Raw genomic sequence first — 19,474 nt, 5'->3', positions numbered from 1 at the left:
AGACGGGGGTTCACCATGTTGGCCAGGCTGGTCTCAAACTCCTGACCTCAAGTGATCCACCTGCCTTGGCCTCACAAAGTGCTGGGATTACAGGCATGAGCCAGCACGCCTGGTCTGCCATCTCTTTTAATCCTCCTAACAATCAAATGAGGTGGATACTATTATTACCACCTTTTTATAGAAAATAATCTAAGGCAGAGAAAGCTTCCATTGCTTTTACAGTGAATAAATAAATAAGTGGTTGAGGCAGGAATTTTTTTTTTTTTTTTTTTTTTTGAGACAGGGTCTTTCTCTGTCACCCAGGCTGGAGTGCAGTGGCATGATCTCTGTTCCCTGCAACCACTACCTCCCGGGCTCAAGTGATCTTCCCACCTCAGCCTCCTGAGCAGCTGGGACGTCAGGCACACACCCATACCCAGGCATGCCCAACTAATTTTTGTATTTTTTGTAGAGACGGGGTTTTGCTACATTGCACAGACTGGTCTCGAATTCCTGGGCTCAAGTGATCTTTCCACCTCAGCCTCCCAAAGTGCTGGAATTACAGCACCGTGCCTGGCCGAAGCAGGATTTTAAACTAGGCAGTCGGGTTGCAGAACCCTCAGTCTTCACCACAATGCTTTACCGCCTCCTAGTGTTTATTTACTTTTGTAAAATTTTTTTTTGCAGGCCGGGCACAGTGGCTCACCCCTGTAATCCTAGCACTTTGGGAGGCCGAGGCGGGTGGATAACCTGAGGTCAGGAGTTCAAGCCTGGCCAACATGGTGAAACCCCGTCTCTACTAAAAATACAAAAAAATTAGCCAGGCGTGGTGGCACGTGCGTGCCTGTAATCCCAGCTACTCAGGAGGCTGAGGCAGGAGAATTGGTTGAACCCAGGAGGTGGAGGTTGCAGTGAGCCAAGATTGTGCCATTGCACTCCACCCTGAGCAACAAGAGTGAAACTCCATCTCAAAAAAAAAAAAGATATTTTTGCAGAGATGGTCTTGCCTCGTTGCCCAGGCTGATCTCAAACTCCTGGCCTCAAGGGATCCTTTTGCCTCAGCCTCCCAAAGTATCAGGATTACAGGCATGAGCCATTGCGTCTGATCTTAGAGGTTTTTGTTTTGTTTTGTTTTGTTTTGGAGATGGAGTTTCGCTCTTGTTGCCCAGGCTGGAGTGCAATGATGTGATCTCAGCTCACCACAAACTCTGCCTCCTGGGTTCAAGCAATTCTCCTGCCCCAGCCTCCCGAGTAGCTGGGACTACAGGGATGCACCACCACGCCTGGCTAATTTTGTATTTTTAGTAGAGACGCAGTTTCTCCATGTTGGTCAGGCTGGTCTCGAACTCCCAACCTTGGGTGATCCGCCCACCTTGGCCTCCCAAAGTGCTGGGATTACAGGCGTGAGTCACCATGCCCAGCAAGTGTTAGTGTATTCTATGTGCGGCCCAAGACAATTCTTCTTGTGCCCAGCTGCCTTAGTGGTTTTTTTGGTTTGGTTTCGTTTGGTTTGGTTTGAAACGCAGTTTAGCTCTTGTCACCCAGGCTGGAGTACAGTGGCACAATCTTGGTTCACTGCAACGTCTGCCTCCTGGGTTCAAGTGATTCTCCTACCTCAGCCTCCCAAGTAGCTGGGATTACAGGCGCTCGCGACAATACCCAGCTAATTTTTGTATTTTTAGTAGAGACGGGATTTCACCATGTTGGCCAGCGCCTTAGTGTTTTTCAAAACAGGCCTCAGATCACTAGCGTCAGGATCACCTGTGGTGCTGGTTAAAATGCAGCTTCCTTGGCTATCCCAGGTATACTGATTCAGAATCTTCAGCAAAAGTAATATGTAATTTATATAATTAAAAAGTACTTAAACGTCTTTTTTTAAATTTTTTATATATTTATTTTTTGAGACGGAGTCTAGCTCTGTCGCCCAGGCTGGAGTGCAGTGGCACGATCTCGGCTCACTGCAAGTTCCGCCTCCCAGGTTCACGCCATTCTCCTGTCAGCCTCCCGAGTAGCTGGGACTACAGGCCCCCGCTGCCACACCCGGCTAATTTTTTTGTATTTTTGGTAGAGACGGGGTTTCACCATGCTAGCCAGGATGGTCTCGATCTCCTGACCTCGTGATCCACCCACCTCAGCCTCCCAAAGTGCTGGGATTACAGGCGTGAGCCACCGCGCCTGGCCTTAAACGTCTTAAAATTATTTTTAATGAGATATTTATTTATTTATTTAGAGACAGAGTCTCACTCTGTTGCCAGGCTGGAGTGCAGTGGCGCAATCTCAGCTCACTGCAACCTCCACCTCCCGGGTTCAAGTGATTCTCCTGCGTCAGCCTCCAGAGTAGCTGGGCATGCACCACCACGCCCAGCTAATTTTTGTATTTTTTAGTAGAGATGGGGTTTCACCATGTTGGCCAGGATGGTCTTGATCTCTTGAACTCGTGGTCTGCTCACCTCAGCCTCCCCAAAATAATTATTTTTAAATAATATGTTGAGATAACCTAAAAGAAAGTCACATTTCATATTAATTTTTCATATATGTCTGGACTCTCTATTCTGTTCCATTTGTTTTTGTTTGTTTGTTTGTTTGTTTGTTTTTGAGACGGAGACTCGCTCTGTCACCCAGGCTGGAGTGCAGTGGCACGATCTCGGCTCACTGCAACCTCTGCCTCGCAGGTTCAAGCTGTTCTCTTGCCTCAGCCTCCCTAGTAGCTGGGACTACAGGCATGCGCCACCAGACCTGGCTAATTTTTGTATTTTGAGTAGAGACAGGGTTTCACCGTGTTGGCCAGGCTGATCTCAAATGGGAATACAGGCGTGAGCCACCACGCCCGGCCATAAGTTTTTGTTTCTCTTGGGAAAAAAGCTAGCAGTGGGATTTCTGGATCATATGTCAGCTGTATATTTAACTTTAAAAGAAACTGCCAAACTGTTTTTTAAAGTAGATGTATCACTTTAATTCCTACCAAGAATGTATGAGAGTTCTGGATGCTCCACATCCTTTGTCAGCACTTGGTATTCAGTTTTTATTTTAGCTATTCTAATTGTTATGTACGGGTGACTCATTAGGGCTTTAATTTACATTTTCCTAATGACCAATAATGTTGAGCATCTTTTCATGGACTTACTTTCCATTTGTATATCTTCTTTGGTGAAGTGTCTGTTCAAATCTTTGCCCATTTTTATTTTGTTTTTTCAAGTCATCCATGGAATACAAACTGTATTAGTTGGGTCTCACACTGCTATGAAGAAATACCCGAGACTGGGTCACTTATAAAGGAAAAAGTTTAATTGACTCACAGTTCCACATTGCTGGGGAGGCCTTAGGAAACTTACAATCATGGCAGAAGGCAAAGGAGAAGTAGGCACCTTCTTCACAGGGCAGCAGGATGGAGTGAGTGCAAGCACAGGGAATGCCAGATGGTTATAAAACCAGCGGATCTCCTGAGACTCACTCACTATCATGAGAACCGTATAGGGGAAACTGTCCTTATGATCCAAATACCTCCACCTAGTCTGCCCTTGACACATGGGGATTATGGGGATTACAATTCAAGATGAGATTTGGGTAGGGAAACAAAGCCTAATTACAAACTTTGCCTTTATTTTTATTATTATTATTATTTTGACTAGATCTTCCTCTGTCACCCAGGCTGGAGTTCTGTGACATGATCATCATAGCTCACTGCAACCTTGAACTCCTGGGCTCAGGTAGTCCTCCCACTTCAGCGTCCTGAGTCACTGGGATTACAGGTGTATGCCACAATACCTAGCTAATTGTTAATTTTTTGTAGAGATGATGTCTCCCTACATTGCCCAGGCTGGTCTTGAACTCTGAGCCTCAAGTGATCCTCCCACTTCAGCCTCCCAAAGTACTGGGACTACAGGCAAGAGCCACTGTGCCCAGACCACCATTTTTTAAGTTAGGTTGATTGTCATTTTATAATTGAATTGTGACAGTTCTTCACATATTCTACATAGAAGTTTTTATCGAATAGGCATTTTGTTTTGTAAATATTTTCTTCCAGTCTGTGGTTCACATTTTTCATTTTCTTAACAATGTCTCTCAAAGATCAGAAGTTTTAACTTTTGAAATCAAACTTACTAATTTTTTCACTTATGATTTGCAATTGGGTATCATATTTAAGAAAATTTTCTCATTCCAGAGTCACAAAGATTTTTTCCTATGTTTTATTCTAAAAGATATATGGTTTTAAATATTACATTTAGGTCTAAAATCCATTGGTGCAAGGTATGGGTTGAGATTCATTTTTGTTCTTTTCTTGGGGGAGCAGGGACTAAGTCTCTCTCTGTGGCCCAGGCCGGGGTGCAGTGGGATGATCTCGGCTCACTGCAGCCTTAGTCTCCTAGGTTCAAGCAATTCTGCCTCAGCCTCCTGAGTAGCTGGGACTACAGGCGTGCACCAACACTCCCTGCTAATTTTTTTGTATTTTTAGTAGAGACAGAGTTTCACCATGTTGGCCAGGCTGGTCTTGAGCCACTGGTCTCAGATGATCCGCCCATCTCGGCCTCCCAAAGTGTTGGGATTACGGGTATGAGCCACCGCGCCTGGCCAGAGGCAAGGAGTTTGAGACCAGCCTGGGCAACATAGTGAGACTCCATTTCTACAAAAAAAAAATTTTTTTTTTAATTAGCTGGGCATGGTGGCATGCACCTGTAATCCCAGCTACTCACGAGGCTGAGGTGGGAGGATTACTTGAGCCCAGGAGATTGAGGCTGCAGTGAGCTATGATTGCACCACTGCATTCCAGCCTGAGTAGCAGAGCAAGATACTGTCTCGGCAGGCAGATCACCTGAGGTAGGGAGTTCGAGACCAGCCTGATCAATATAGAGAAACCCCATCTCTACTAAAAATACAAATTAGCTGGGTGTGGTGGCACATGCCTATAATCCCAGCTACTTGGGAGGCTGAGGCAGGAGAATCACTCGAACCCGGGAGGCAGAGGTTGCAGTGAGCCGAGATCACGCCATTGCACGACAATTGCCCAGACAGACATTGCCTGGGCAACAAGAGCAAAACTCCGTCTCAAATAAATAAATAACGAATATAAATTTCCAGTTGTTCATTCCCAGTATATAGAAATACAATTGATTTTTATATATAGACCTTGTATCTTGTGACTTTGCTAAATATTTCCTAATAGAGTTTTATTTCTTCCTTTCCAATTTGTATGCCTTTAATCTATTTTTCTTGTCTTATTTTACTGGCTAGGATCTCCAGTATAATTTGGAATAGAAGTAGAAAAAACAAACATCCTTGCCTTTTTCCCAATCTTAGGACAGAAGCATTCAGTAATATCACCTCTGCAGGATATCAGCCACACATTTTTTTGTAGAGGACTTTGTCAGGTTGAGGAATTGCACTTCTACTCTTAGTGGGCTGACAGTTTTTAGCGTGAGTGGATGTTGCATTTCATCAAATGCTTTTCCTACATCACGTAAGATGGTCATGGGGCTTTTATTCTTTTTCTGTTGATATGGTAAATTACACTGATTGATTTCAACATTGAGTGTTGAATCAACACCGCATTCCACAATTAGCCTCATTTAGTTGTATTTATTTTCCTTTTCATATTAGCTAGATTAGATTTGCTGATATTCTGTTGAAGACTTTTGTATCTATATTCATGAAGAATACTGGTCTATGTTTTCTTATGTCTTTGATTGAAGTATCAGGGTAATACTGATAAGATGAACTAGGAAGTGTTCTCTTCAATCTTCTGAAAGAGTTTGTGTTAAATTGGTATTATTTCTTTCTTAAATATTTGGTAGAATTTACCAGTAAAACCATCTGGGTCTGGAGTTTTCTTGGAAAAGATCTAAGTTGTCAGATTTATTGATATAAAGATTTCATAATATTTCCGTATTATCCTTTATATATCTGCAGAATCTGGACTGATGCCTTGTTTTTCATTTCTGATACTGGAAATTCATGTCTTCTTTTTTTCTTGACTAGTCTAGCAAGACGTTTATCGCTTTTATTGGTGTTTTCAAAGAAACAGTTTTGGCATAATTGATTTTGTTTTTTAAATGTTATTGGTTTCTGATCTTATTATTTCCTCCTTCTGTTTAAATTGGGTTTGATTTGCTCTTTTTCTCATTTTTCTAACTTCTTAATAAAAGCATAGATCATTGATTTGAGCCCCTTTCTTCTTGTTTTACTTTTTCTTTTTCTTTTTTCACACAGGGTCTTGCCTGTCACCTAGGCTGCAATGCAGTGGCATGATCACAGCTCACTGCAGCCTTGACCTTCCCGGGCTCAGGTGGTCCTCCCACCTCAGTCTCCCAAGTAGCTGAGACTACAGGCACACACCGCCATGTCCGGCTAATTTTTGTATTTTTTGTAGAGATGTGGTTTCGCCATGTTTCCCAAGCTGGTCTCAAACTCCTGGGCTCAAGTGATCCTCCTGCCTCGGCCTCCCAAAGTGCTAGGATTACAGGCATGAGCCACTGCACCTGGCCAAGACCCTTTTCTAATATTAGCATTTTATGCCAAACATTTCCCTCTGTGCACTGTTTTTGTTACATCCCATGAATTTTGAACAGAAGTTTTCACTTCTGTTCAATTCAAAACATTTTCTAATTTCCTTTGTGAGTTCCTCTTTGATTTATGAGTTATTTCTAAGTGTATATTAAAACTTCTAGATATTTGAGAATTTCCCAAGTATATTTCTTATTGGTTTCTAATTCAATTCCATCGTGATCAAAGGAGATACTTTATATGGTTACTATTCTTTTACATTTGTTATGGTTTGCTTTATTTCCCAGAAGATGGTCTATCTTGGTAAATGTTCCATTTGACTGAAAAAGAACACGTATTCTCTTGTGGTTGGGCAGTGTGTTCTATAAATGTCAATTGGGCCAAGTTTTGTTAGAGTATTGCTTACATCTTCTATATACTTATTGGTTTTCTGTCTACTTGTTCCGTTGATTCATTTTTTTGTTTGTTTGATTTTGGTGTTTTGTTTTTGTGGGGTTTTTTCTTTTTTTTTTTTTTTTTGAGACAGGTTCTTGCTCTGTTGCCCAGGCTGGAGTGCAGTGACATGATCACTGCTTACTGCAGCCTCAACCTCCTGGGCTCAAATGATTCTCTTGCCTCAGCCTCCCAAGTAGCTGGGACTATAGGCACATGCCACCATGTCTGACTAATTTGTTGTTGCTGTTGTTGTTGTTTTTAGTAGAGACAGGATCTCACTATGTTGCCCTAGCTGGTCTCTAACTCTTGAGCTCACACTATCATCCCACCTCGGCCTCCCAAAGTGCTGGGATTACAGATGTGAGCCACCCTGCCCAGTGTTTTCTGTTAATTTCTAAAAGAGAAGTATTGAAATCCCCACCTGTAATTGTGGATTTGTCTATTTCTCCATTCTCTTCTATCAGCTTTTGCTTCATGAATTTTGAAGCTCTGTTGTTATGCACATACATGTTTAGGATTATTTTATCTTTTTGATTAATTGACCCATTTTTCATAATATGGTCTTCCTCTTTATCATTGATAACATTCCTTCTTCTGAAGTCTACTTTGTCTACTATGAATACAGTTACTGCAACTTTGCTTAGTGCGTTTGCCTGTTTTTTGTTTGTTTGTTTCTATTTTTGTTTTTTTAGACAGAGTGTCGCTCTGTCGCTAGGCTGGAGTGCAATGGCATGATCTCGGCTCGCTGCAACCTCTGCCTCCCAGGTCCAAGAGATTCTCCCGCCTCAGCCTCCGGAGTAGCTGGGACTATAGGCGCCTGCCACCGTGCCCAGCTCATTTTTGTATTTTTATTAGAGACGGGGTTTCACCAATTGGCCAGGCTGGTCTCAAACTCCTGACCTTGTGATAGGCCCGCCTCGGCTTCCCAAAGTGCTGGGATTACAGGCGTGAGCCACCGTGCCCGACCTTGCCTGTTATTTTCTTAAAGTCTTTTCACTTTTTTTTTTTTTTGAGACTGAGTCTCACTCTATTGCCCAGGCTGGAGTTCAGTGGCGCGATCTCGGCTCACTGCACCTCTGCCTCCCAGGTTCAAGCAATTCTCCTGCCTCAGCCTCCCAAGTAGCTGGGATTACAGCAGCCTGCTATCATATCCGGCTAATTTTTGTATTTTTAGTAGAGATGAGGTTTTACCATGTTGGCCAGGCTGGTCTCAAACTCCTGACCTCAAGTGATCTGCCCACCTCGGCCTCCCAAAGTGCTGGGATTGCAGGCATGAGCCACTGGACCCAACCTAAGTCTTTTTACTTTTAACATGTCTATATCTTTATTTATTTATTTATTTATTTTCCTTTTGGGAGAACAGGGTCCTTGATTACTTAGAGGCTGATTGTCCAGTCTGCAGCTTCTTTTTGGTGACATGGGTTATCTAAAATAGCACCTTATTAATTCTACCAATTGAGGAAAGATGTGAAAAAGTCAAACTATATGATAGAAGAAGAGGAGGCAGTTTGTTACATTTTCATACTAGAACCAATGGCTATTACCAGAACCTCTGTATATAACTTATTCATCTAAAAAAAATAGGTCCCATGTGATTATTAATGTGCTAGGCACTGGACTAAATACTGGGTATTCAATGGTAGGTGAAACTGCTAAAGTCTCTATCTTCATGGAGCCTACCTACCTCCTAGTGTGGGAGATAGATCTTATTTAAATAGTCATAAGTTTGATTTACACATGATTATATAAGATGACTGTAGAAAGTGCTATGATAGAAAAACAAGGTATTAAATGAGAGCTCATTGTTAGAGGGTCTGGCTCATGCTGGGCAAGTGGAGGCCAGAGAATGCTCCCCAGAGGAAATATTTGAGCTGAGTTCTAAAGGACAAGTAGGCATTAACTAGGAGGGTTCTGCCTAGAATCATGTGCAAAACCTCCGGCCACCACTACCTCCTCCTCTAAAAGCCACAGCTGGAGCCAGGCATGGTGGCTTATGCCTGTAATCCCAACATTGTGGGAGCCCAAGGCAGGCAGATTGCTTGAGCCTAGGACTTCAAGACCAGCATGATCAACATGGTGAAACCCCATCTCTACAAAACGTACAAAAATTAGCTGGGTGTAGTGGCGCTCAGCTGCAGTCCCAGCTACGTGGGGGGCTGAGGTGGGAGGATTGCTTGAACCTGGGAGGCAGAGGTTGCAGTGAGCCGAGATCATGCCACTACACTCCAGCCTGGGTGACAGAGCAAAACCAGAAGAAGAAGAAGATAAAAGATAAAAGCCATAGCTGGGAATGTCCTTGGTGCTCTGAACTGGATGACATTTGTTAGGCATGGCCATCCCACCGACCCACTGCTCCTCAAGATCACCCTTCAGTTATCCAAGAACTGATGGTTACCTACCCATGCTCTGCTCTTCTGCTGCTACTTTCTGGGCTCTGAGATGACCACAGAGGCCAGGGTCAAATGCTGGGCCACTCACCACATACTGATGATGCTGTCAAAATGTGGTTACCCTTCTGCTCCACCTCAATTATCTATGGAAAACCTAATTTAAGGGGTATATGGTGTTTTGTCTGGCCGCATTTCTTCCTGTAAGAAACACGCTTTCCCCTCTTCCCTAGTAAACTGTCTCAGTCCTTACGAGTTGGTGGAGCTGGACTGCCTCACTTCCATCCCCAAGGTCAGGTACATGCCCAGATCTGGTCAGAGGACTTCATGTGTCAAGGTACAACTACTGCCTCAGCAATGAGCACTTGACTCATACAATGCCCATTAGCGTCCACCTGGGGACTTTTTCTGTGCTACTGGAACAAAAGTGCATGTTTCCTCACCATCTTGGGCTGTTAGCCCTATGTGAACATGGAGGTATCTTGCTGCCATGCGATGAAAAGCTTATACACAACGCACAGGGTAAGTCAGAGAAACTAGTTAATGACATAATTTGAGATCCAAATCTGCCTGACTTTTCAGCTACAGAAGCCAATAAATTCCCTTTTTTTTCTTTTTTCTTTCTTTTTTTTTTTTTTTTGAGACAGAGTCTCACTGTCGCCCAGGCTGGAGTACAGTGGCGCGATCTTGGCTCACTGCAACTTCCACCTCCTGGGTTCAAGTGATTCTTCTGCCTCAGCCTCCAGAGTAGCTGGGACTACAGGCGTGCACTACCATGCCTGGCTAATTTTTTGTATTTATAGTACAGGCAGGGTTTCACCGTGTTGCCCGGGCTGGTTTAGAACTTCTGACCTTAGGTGATCCACCTGCCTCGGCCTCCCAAAATGCTGGGATTATAGGCATGAGCCACTGTTCCCAGCCCGAATTCCTTTTTTATTTAAGCTAACCTGCATTGAATTTCTGTCACTTGTAGCCAAAGTGGTTTGAATAATGCACCTTTCCAATTGGCACTTGTGCCCAAATTACCGTAAACTGGCTGCCTCTGACCACTCTAGGGAAAGGATTCAGTGATTTCTAATTGACCACTACCAGTGAAGACATGGGAGGTTTGAAACAGCTGAGCCCAGATTCCGAGAACGACAGGACAAGGTCATGATTGTACTTTTGAACTTGATGTTGGAGGTGTTCACAAGCATGACGCCTCTCCTGGACTTTGTTTACTGATTGGAACCACAAGATAGACGAGACAGCAGAACTAGGCCAACAATGGGTGCAAGGTGCCAAAAAGGTAATAGAAACCCAAGTTCCAATTTGAAGCAGCATAAATCAGACATTTCTCAAACATTAAAAATGGAAGTGGCCTGATCAAGACCTTTAAACGGAGTAAAAAGCCACGAAGCCAAGGCCATGAGCAGCTAGTCACAGAATTATTGCAATATGTGCTCAGAGACACGGGGTTTCATGAAAAGCCCAGTCTCTGCCTGGCTGCAGCACCTCTGTGCTTTTTGTCCCAGCATTTGCTTAGCAGCAGGACCTCATTATCCTTCAGTGTTCTGTAGTTATAACAGATTCCAGCTTCAGGGGGAAAAAAAAATGGATTCCAGCTGCCAGGGGTTCTCTCTGGGAGATTTTCTATCTCTGAGACGAAATTGTCTTTTTCTCCCTTTTTTCGTGGTGAGAGGGGCATGGAGTACACCTCTGATAATCTGCAGAGGCAAAGCCTTGCATGAGCATGCTGACAACCCTGCAGAGAGAAAGCCTTAGGCTGGAAGTTCAAGGGCAGCCAGGAGAATGAACATTTCAATGAATAAAGCAATTTGATAACTACCATGTTGTGGTCTAAGACCCACCACTTACAGGCTTACATGGTGATTACTGAAGCTGCAACTATTTTAATGGCTTCATCTACTTTAAAGTACTGGTGATTTTTCTACTACTTCATTGAATTGCTTGATGTTTCTTGGAAGAGTTCTTTGGTCTTTCTGCTAAAATGTTATCCCAAGCTAGGAGAGATGCCATGATTTCAGAGAATTTCTTTTCCTCTATAATATTATATATTTTCCTCTGGGGTATCAATGAACCTACTGACTACTTTGAGTATTATGCCTTTAGGATGTCTTCACCTCTCATTTCCTTAACATTTTTAAATGAATCTCTGATAGAAAAATGAATCTGAAGCCTTGCTTATGCTTTGATTCATTCAACAAATATTTATTGCACACTTACTGTTTTAGATGCCTGGGATACAGAGTAAATAAATCAACAATGATCCTTGCCTTCAACAAAGCTTACATTCTGGTGGAGGCAAAGAGATAATACATAAATATATTTAATATCATCTTTTGTAATAATAACCATTACACCTCTGCTTATGAAAAAAATTGCATTCAATTTTTGCTCACAATCTTCTTCTTTTTTTTTTTTTTTTGAGACAGAGTCTCACTCTGCCACCTAGGCTGGAGTGCAGTGGCATAATCATACTTCACTGCAACCTCTGCCTCCTGGGCTCAAGTGACCCTCCCGCATCAGCCCCACAAGTAGCTGGGACTACAGATGCATGCCACAATGCCCAGCTAATTTTTCTATTTTTTGTAGAGATGGGATTTTGCCATGTTTCCCAGGCTGGTCTTGAACTCCTAGGCTCAAATGATCTGCCTACCTCGGCCTCCCAAAGTGCTGGGATTACAGGCACTGAGCCACTATGCTCAACTAATCTTCTGTTCCCTTCCTTCCTTCCTTCCTTCCTTCCTTCCTTCCTTCCTTCCTTCCTTCCTTCCTTCCTTCCTTTTCCTTCCTTCCTTCCTCTCTCTCTCTTCCTTCCTTCCTCTCTCTCTTCCTTCCTTCCTTTCCTTCCTTCCCTTCCCCTCTTCTTTTCTCTCTCTCTCTTTTCTTTCTTTTTTCTGACAGAGTCTTGCTCTGTCACTCAGGCTGGAGTGCAGTGGCACAATCTTGGCTCACTGCAACCTCCACCTCCTGGGTTCAAGTGATTCTCTTACCTCAGCCTCCTGAGTAGTTGGTATTACAGGCACACACCACCACAACCAGCTACTTTTTTTTTTTTTTGTATTTTTAGTAGAGACGGGGTCTTGCTATGATGCCCAGGCTGGTCTCAAACTCCTAGACTCAAGTGATCTGCCTGCCTCAGCCTTCTAAGGTGCTGGGATTACAGGCATGAGCCACTGCACCCGGCCTAATCTTCTATTCTCAAAAGAAGAAAGTATCCACCTGCAGGTAACAGAATTCTAAAATATTACTGTCTGGACCCTTTTACTTCATTTTCCTAGCTTATACCTGCCAAATTATTGGTAAATTCAGCTCTGTGAGGTGAAGAGGGCCATATAAATGATCATACTCTCACCTTGAATCCTATCTTTAGGATCTTCTACATCACGAGACTAAAGCAAAGTCTGGCTCCTTTCCACTCTTCTGCTATCAACATCAGCTCAAAAATACATAAAATTAATAAGGTTGCTTCCTGATGGCATCAGTGAAATAACTTTATGGTCATTCATATAAAAACAGACAACCCTGGCCCAGCACAGTGGTCCATACCTGTAATCCCAACACTTTGGGAGGCTGAGGCAGGTGGATCACTTGAGGCCAAGAGTTTCAGACCAGCCTGGTAAACATGGCAAGACTGACCCTATCTCTATTTAAAAAAAGAGAAATACAGAGAATCCTTTCAAGATCACCAAGTCAGTATCAATGAGCACCTCTGCAGAAAAAACAGGAGCTCAGAATGGACAAGGCCAGAGAAACCTCAGTAAGGTGAATGTGTCCGTATAGTTTCTTTCGAATTCGTGTCAAGAAAACTTGAGTCCCTATAAACTGTTGCTACTTCAAGAATAGAGAGGGAATTTCTCCTTTCTGGGCTCAGCCTGACATGTCCCTTTTAAGAATAATGGTGTGAGATGCATCGAAGGCTTACTATTTGCCTGGCCCTATGTCTTAGCTTGGGCTGCCATAACAAAATATCATAGTACAGGTTGGGTAGCTATTTATATATTTATTTATTAAGAGGGCCTTGCTCTGTCACCCAGGCTAGAGTGCAGTAGACCAATCATAGCTCACTGTAGCCTCAATCTCCCAGACTCAAGTGAGCCTTCCATCTCAGCCTCCCAAACAGCTAGGACTACAAGCACACACCACCAAGCCCAGCTAATTTTTTTAAACATTTTTTGTAGAAACAAGGTCTCACCGTTGCCCAGGCTGGTCTTGAACTCTGGGCTTCAGCCTCCTCCCACCTTGGCCTTCCAAACCGCCAGGATTATATTGTGAGCCCCAAGACCTGGCCTAGGTGGCTTAAACAACAGACATTTATTTCTCACAGTTGTGAAGGCTGGGAAGTCTGAGATCAGGGTGCCAGCATGGTTGGATTCTAGTGAAGACTGTCTACCTGGCTTGTAGACAGGAAACTATCTTCTTGTATGGGAGAGAGAAAAGGAGGGAAGAGGATAGGGGAGAGGGAGGGAGAAGGAGGGAGAGGGAGAAGGAAGGGGAATGGGGGGAGAAAGAGAGAGAAAGAGAGCTCTCTCATGTCTCTTCTTTTTTTTTTTGAGACAGAGTCTCGCTCTGTCCCTCAGGCTGGAGTGCAGTGGTGCGATCTCAGCTCACTGCAACCTCCACCTCCCGGGTTCAAGATATTCTCCTGCCTCAGCCTGCTGAGTAGCTGGGACTACAGGCACACCCCACCACGCCCAGATAATTTTTGTACTTTTAGTAGATACAGGGTTTCACCATGTTGGCCAGGATGGTCTCCATCTCCTGACCTTGTGACCCACCCGCCTCAGCCTTCCAAAGCACTGGGATTACAGGCATGAGCCACTGTGCTCAGGCTCATGTCTCTTCTTATGAGGACACTAATCCCATCATGCAGGCCCACCCTCATCACCTCAACTAAACCTAATCACCTCCAAAGGCCTCATCTCAAAATAGCATCTCTTTAGGGTTTAGGGCTTCAGCATATGAATTTTGGGAAGACAAAATTTAATCCATAGCACCCTGTTGGAACATTTCCCTCATTGCTACTAATTTCACAACACCCCTGAAGAAGACACTGAGGCTTAGACAGGTTAATTAAATTGGCCAAAGTTACACAGCTAGTGAGTTTGGAGCTGAGGATTTTTTACTTAGATATGAACTAAAAATCTCTTCAAGATAAAATGGTGGCGGTGCGCGGTGGCTCATGCCTGTAATCCCAACACTTTGGGAGGCCAAGGCAGGCATATTACTTGAGGTCAGGAGTTCGAGACCAGCCTGGCCAACATGGTGAAACTCTGTCTCTACTAAAAGTACAAAAAAAGAAATTAGCTGGGCATTAAGGCTCATGCATGTAGTCCCAGCTACTTGGGAGGCTGAGGCAGGAGAATCACTTGAACCCAGGAGGCGGAGGCTGCAGCGAGCTGAGATCACACCACTGCACTCCAGCCTGGGTGAAACAGCGAGACTCTGTCTCAAAAATAAAATAAAATAAAAATAAATAAAATGGTGTCTCTAATACAAATTTATCAGAAGGAAAAACCTCAGTTTCTAAGAAGATGGTCATATGCTTTTAGTAGAAATGAGTTAAGACACTCTCAACTGGAAGGGATCGCCTCTGACAAATCCCATCAAGTATCTAATAGTTCAAGACCTGCCTGGGCAACTGTGAGACCTTGTTTCTACAAAAAATGTTTCCCAGGCTGGTCTCAAACCCCTGGGCTCAAGCGACACTCCTGCCTCAGCCTCCCAAAGTGCTGGGATTACAGGCATGAGCCATAATCTTTTGGGCCAAATATTTTTAATAATTTAGAATGCCACAAGTACTCATGTTCATTACAGTTAGCAACTGGACTTAATTTAAAGAACCTTGTCAAAGACACAGTGATTATCCCAATGTTCATTTCAGCAATCCTAACAAATGAATACGATTATATGTACACAATTTTTTGGAGTTGTAATTTGTGCATGTTTTTTAATATTGTCTTCTAAAATACATAGTGCTGGCCGGGCACAGTGGCTAACGCCTATAATCCCAGCACTTTGGGAGGCCGAAGCAGGAAGATCACCTGAGGTTAGGAGTTCGAGACCAGCCTGGCCAACATGGTGAAACCCGGTCTCGACTAAAATACAAAAATTAGCTGGGTGTGGTGGTATGCGCCTATAATCCCTGTTACTCAGGAGGCTGAGGCAGGAGAATCACTTGAACCTGGGAGGCAGAGGTTGCAGTGAGCCAACATCGTGCCACTGCACTCCAGCCTGGGTGACAGAGCAAGACTTCATCTTGAAAACAAACAAACAAAAAACCCATAGTGCTGAAAGGGGGAAGTCATGTCTCACCAAAGTAATAAAATTTGACACTCAGAATATGTGGAATGTTCTAACTGCTGGCTATTTCTCACTCTTCTAGTTGACCCAATAGTAGGCTACATGAGCAATTCAGAGGAGGGTTTTTAAAATTATTATTATTTTTATTTTTTTGCTTTCCTTTCAAGGCACTATGCTTCAATGGCTTTATAGGTCAATAATATGTAAAAACATTAATACAAAAATTTACAGCTGGGCATAGTGGTTCACGCCTACAACTCCAACACTTTGGGAGGCCAAGGAGGGAGGATTGCTTAAACCCACGAGTTTCAGACCAGCCTGGGCAACATAGTGAGACCTGTCTCTACCAAATAATAATAATAATAATAATTAGCTGGAAATGGTGGCATGTTCCCATAGTCCCAGCTACTCAGTAGGCTGAGAGGAGAGGATTGCTTGAGCCCCGGAAGTCATGGCTGCAGTGAGCTATGATCTGACACTGCACTCTAGCCTGGGCAACACAGTGAGGCCATGCCTTTAAAAAGAAAAAAACAAACAAAGAAAAAGAATAAGAAACTTACAATGGAGCATTTCAGAGCTACAGCAGAATCAAGAGTATGATACAGAATTGATACTTTGAAAGAACAAAGTCCACCAGCCCCAAGTATAATACATAAGATTAGCTCGTTTCTCCCTAAGTAGCCTAATCTTTAACATGGCATAAAACCACCAATTTAGTCCTAATATGAAAAGAGGTCATTAAACAAGCAGGAGCCAGTTCTTGCCTGAGAATTTCCAGGTTGTTGCTTTAGTAAATATGCAAAGCACTTGTTTTCAAAAAGCAGTTTTAAAATTAGTTTTAAGAGCTGGGTGGGGTGCCTCATGCCTATAATCCCAGCACTTTGGGAGGCTGAGGCTGGTGGATGACTTGAGCCCAGGAGTTCAAGACCAGCCTGGGCAACATGGTGAGATCCTGTCTCCACAAAAAATACAAAAATTAGCTGGGCGTGGTGGCACACACCTGTAATCCCAGCTACTCAGGAGGCTGAGGCAGGAGAATTGCTTGAACCCAGGAGGTGGAGGTTGCAGTGAGCCAAGGTCACGCCACTGCACTCCAGCCTGAGTGACAGAGTGAGACTCCATCTGAAAAAAAAAAAAAAATTAGCCAGACATGGTGGTATGCACCCGTGTCCTAGCTACCTGGGAGACTGAAGTGGGAGGATCGCTTGAGCCCAAGAGACTGCAGTGAGGTATGATCATGTCATGCCAGTGCATCCCAGCCTGGGCACTACCGCAAGTCTCTTAAAATATATATATATATTAGGACTCTTTGTATCCCAGTTCCCAGCTCAGTGCTAATACCAGTAGGCACTCAAAAATGTTTGCTGAAGAAAGAATGCAAGCATGCTTAGTGGGCTGAGTGGAAGGAATAGCCCTTTTCCTTTCATATACTAGAACTTCATTGTCATTGTTTCTTCTTTGTGCAAAATGTGGACTTGTGTTGCAAGTTTTTTTTTTTTTTTTTTTTTTGAGACAAGGTCTCACTGTCACCCAGCCTGGGGCACAGTGACATGATCTTGACTCATCGCAACCTCTGCTTCCTGGGCTCGTGATTTTCCAGCCTCAGCCTCCTGAGTAGCTGGGACTGCAGGCGTGCGCCACTGCACCTGGCTAATTTTTGTATTTTTGTAGAGATGGGGGTCTCACCATGTTGCCCAGGCTGGTCTCGAACTCCTGGGCTCAAGTCATCTGCCCGCCTAGGCCTCCCAAAGTGCTGGAATTACAGGCATGAGCCACCGCACCCAGGCACAAATTTTAATATGAGTTGGATGTATAAAACAATTAAGACAACCCATTTCTAACTTTACTACATGAAGTACCTTATCCCACATAACTAGAAGAGATCATATGTTGGTTTTCTTGCCCAATTAATTACCCCAGTTATAGATCTCCATTAACAACAAACTTAACCATTACATTCACTGGCTGCTGGATAGTATATCTTTGGGTCACTATTAAATAAATAAATCTATAAAATGTAGTAAAATAATCTTCCCTGCAGAACCAACATTTCTGTAACTGTATCAAGGAATCATAAACCATCTTTTGAAAATGTCAGTGGGAAGAATCATACCCCTGAGCTATACAGTTCTGAGTATGTTAACAGTAAAATAATAATTGGATATTAGAAAACTTACTCGTAGGAATGAAATTTATTTCAAATATATATTTTGCTGAATACTTTTTTTTTTGAGACAAGATCTCACTGTGTCACCCAGGCTGGACTACAGTGCTGCGTCACAGCTCACTGCAGCATTGACCTCCCCAGGTTGTGGTGGCTCACGCCTATAATTCCAGCACTTTGGGAGGCCGAGGCAGGTGGATCACCTGAGGTCAGGAGTTTGAGACCAGCCTGGCCAACATGGTAAAACCCTGTCTCTACTAAATATACAAAAATTAGCCAGTTGTGGTGGTGCGTGCCTGTAATCCCAGCTACAGGAGGCTGAGGCAGGAGAATTGCTTGAACCTAGGAGGCAGAGGCTGCAGTGAGCCAAGATTGTACCACTGCATCCAGCCTGGGTGACAGAGCAAGACTCTGTCTCAAAAAAAAAACAACAACAAAAAAAACCCTGTTGGGGTTTGTTGGCGAAGGCCCCCCTTCCTTTCGCCACCACCGGCACCAACCCTGTTGCCCTTCCAATCCCATCTCCCGCTGCCCCTGACAGTGCCTTTGCCGGCTGGTGCTTCTGCCTGTTCCGTCGTGGTGGCTGCTCTCACCAGGGTCCTTTCCGCTGGTCATCCCTTTCTGCCTGGAGCTGCCATTATCTTCACCTGACAAATAGAAACCCATCTTCAGGGCTCCACTGAAACGCCGCTTCCACGGGGGCCCTCCTGGGCATCCCAAGCAAGTTTAGGGCCCCAAAGCCCACGCCCTCACCTCTCAGACACACAGCTTTTTATCTCTACCACTGTCTGACACTCCTGGATTCCAAGCTCTGCGAGGGCAAGTCAGAGCCCAGAGCCTCCTCCCTCTGTCCCCCGTACTGAGCGTGGTGCCCGGCACGCGGGAGAAACTCAGCGGGTGTTTTTGGATGAATGAGGGACTTTTCTTCTTTTATGCTTGCATGGCTGGCAAAGCCCCTTCTCATGGACATGTTCTTAGGACATATTTATCTTTCGACATCTTTACGTGCAGGTCTTACCTTGAGACTCGTGGTATTTGTTTCGGGGAACTGCGGATCTCTGCTGTAGTGAGATGATGACGATGCCAGTGATGATAGCAATTTTATTTTATTTTATTGTTTATTTATTTATTGAGATGGAGTCTCCCTCTGTCGCCCAGGCTGGAGTGCAGTGACGCAACCTCCACACCTCCCGGGTTCAAGCGATTCTCTCACCTCCGCCTCCCAAGTAGTTGGGACTACAGTCGCGTGCCACCACGCCCGGCTAATTTTTGTATTTTTAGTAGAGACGGGGTTTCACCATGTTGCCCAGGCTGGTCTCAAACGTCTGACCTCAAGTGATCTGCCCGCCTCAGCCTCCCAAAGTCCTGGGATTACAGGTGTGAGCCACCGTGCCTGGGTGATGACAGTAATTTTAATAATAACAATAACACCAGTCATAATAGTAAGTGGCTACCATTATTTGAGCTCTCACTGCATGCCAGGGACTGTTAGGGAGGTACTTTGTAAGCATCACAGTACTCAATCCTTGCCATAGGCATCATTATCCTTTTACAAATGTCTAGTCTGGGCCACAGACCTATAAAACAACTTGCAAAGCCCCACCGTGTGAAGCCAGGATTGGAGCCCACATTTGCCTGGCTTTCAAACCAGTGCCAATATGTGATGGTCTCAGAGGCTAACTTCCAGGGAGCAGTCTAGGTTCCG

This window comes from Pan paniscus, chromosome 18 (assembly GCF_029289425.2).
Source record: "Pan paniscus chromosome 18, NHGRI_mPanPan1-v2.0_pri, whole genome shotgun sequence".
In the NCBI taxonomy this organism is placed as follows: Eukaryota; Metazoa; Chordata; class Mammalia; order Primates; family Hominidae; genus Pan; species Pan paniscus.
Note: the sequence above shows the minus strand (reverse complement) of the source record.